This window comes from Argiope bruennichi, chromosome 11 (assembly GCF_947563725.1).
Source record: "Argiope bruennichi chromosome 11, qqArgBrue1.1, whole genome shotgun sequence".
Taxonomy (NCBI): domain Eukaryota; kingdom Metazoa; phylum Arthropoda; class Arachnida; order Araneae; family Araneidae; genus Argiope; species Argiope bruennichi.
Genome location: NC_079161.1, coordinates 22,348,367 through 22,350,665, shown reverse-complemented (window position 1 = coordinate 22,350,665; position 2,299 = coordinate 22,348,367).

Here is a 2,299-nt window from a genome sequence, read left to right as displayed (position 1 = left end):
TTTGTTTCATGTGTTTTTTAGTAGACTGGTCTCTTGTTTACATTTTTGAGCTAATTATGTTAACAATTCCATTCCTGTAAATTAATTCTATAATTTTAGATATTGGCTCAGATTTCTTTTATAAAATTAGGAAGTTGTAATAGAAGTTAATTTTTTCATTAAAGGTCTGTAACAATTTTTTATATAAGTGAAAATTTTAATCTCAACTAAATTTTCCTTGAAAACAACTCTAAACAACTATACTTTTGGTGCATTTGAAGCTGAATTATTTACCCATGAAATGGCCCTTCTTAACTTCTAAAATCAGAATATATATAATATAAAATGTAAACACTTGTTGTTGAGCAAAGGCCAAAGAGAGAGACACTTTCAATTTTTAAGACTTCTTTTTTATTCCATTCTGGGAAACAAAATTTATGTACATGAAGGAAGGAAGAAACACATCCGTTTATAAGCTGTACAAGAACGAAGTATTTATATGCTGTGAGATTCTGATAAGGATTTCTTAACACGTGTCAATTTAGATAAAAAAATTTCACATATCTTTTAAAAGAGTTAGCTTAGCTTGGCAGATTTTTGTCCCTTTCACTTGGAGCATGTGAAAATGTGGATTAAAGCAGTTTTACAGAGCTTGTGTAGCATAATGAAATAAAAAGGGTGGAAATGAATCGGGAAATAAGAGAACAAAGTTAATGTGTTAAATTAATTTAGATTTAGAGGTATCATTACACACATATATATGTAATAATATATTTTAATCTCTCTATACAACCCGTTTTGAAGTAGGAAAAATTGTAATTAATTGAAATAAAACATTTAATTAAAAATTACCTTCAAGATAACTGGATTTATAGAGATTGCATAAAACTTATATAAAAAAATATATATACTTGTATATGAGTTGGGAGGAATGGGACAGCTGCATTAAATAGAGCTGTTATAGCCCCTTGTTTGATCCTAATTGTTGCACCAGCTTTAATATTTGGGTTTAAAACAGAAAACCTGATTTTTATGCATCAGAAGAAAATACAAATTCTTATTTTTTAGTCTTATTATTTGTAAAATAAAAAATATTTTAAATGCATATTAAACTGAAATATATAGTGTTTTACAAACTTCAGTCAAATTAAGCTTAAAAGTAGCCTACTTTATGTGATATGCATTAAAAAAAAAATCTGCAGTGGGAGAAATGGAGCATGCTCAATTATATTTCAATATACTTTCTAAATAAGTATGCTAACAATTAAAGTCTTCAATTTTTCTTAATGTCATTTAATAAAATTAGTTGAAGTTACTATGCAATAATAAATTGATATTTTTGAATTAATTAAAATATGTGAGCTAGTATACATTATTATATAATATATATTAAACAATATAAAAGTTATAATGTACAACAATAAAAGGCCGAGCTTCCATCAACCAAAACAAAAAAGCATAATGTTAAATTCTACTCTTTTTCAAAAATTTACTTAAGAGCAATAGTTGTATCATATAAAGTACGAATGCATACTGTAGATCAATCTGTATCCTTTCGCATAAGAAAAAAACTATTGCCTATCTAAAATTATGTTCACAACTTAATTTCAGGTAAAAGAAATGCTACTGTAAATATAATAAAGTAATAAACTATATAATAAATATTACATGATGAAGCTAAGTTGTTTATTAAAGCTTTTGTCACACTAAATCTAAAAAAAAATGATTAATTATGTTTTTTATATGAAAGAAAAAGCACATAGGAAGAGAAAAATATAGTAAATAATAACATATTGCAATCTTAGGAAATGAGTATAAAAGAAGTTTTCAAAATGTGGCATTGCCAATGAAAATTTCAAAGTTAGTTTTTGATTCGCTGATCCAAAACCATAAATCATTGAACTGAGAATGTCAAAATACAATATTCATTAATTTCAATTTCCTCAAACCTTGTCCCATTCCTCCCTCATATAAAGGAGGCGTGGGACAATTTTTAACTATACAAATACAAGCTAATTGTTTGTTATTTAAAGCTAATTGCTATTATTTTTAAAAAATAAAGAACATACTGTCCGATTTTTAAAAACTGCACTCATGTTAAGTTTAAATTAGTTAATTAAAAGAATAAATCGTTTATAAAAATAACTTGTACATGTAACTTGCATATAAAAAAATTCATATACAGTAATTTTACTTTTGAATTAAAATTTTCAATAAAATGTTCAAAAATTATAAATAAAGTTTTTTTAAAAAAATGTTATATTTCCTTAAATAATGAGTCAGCCAGCCAACTGCAAAACAGATTGGATTGTATAAAAAT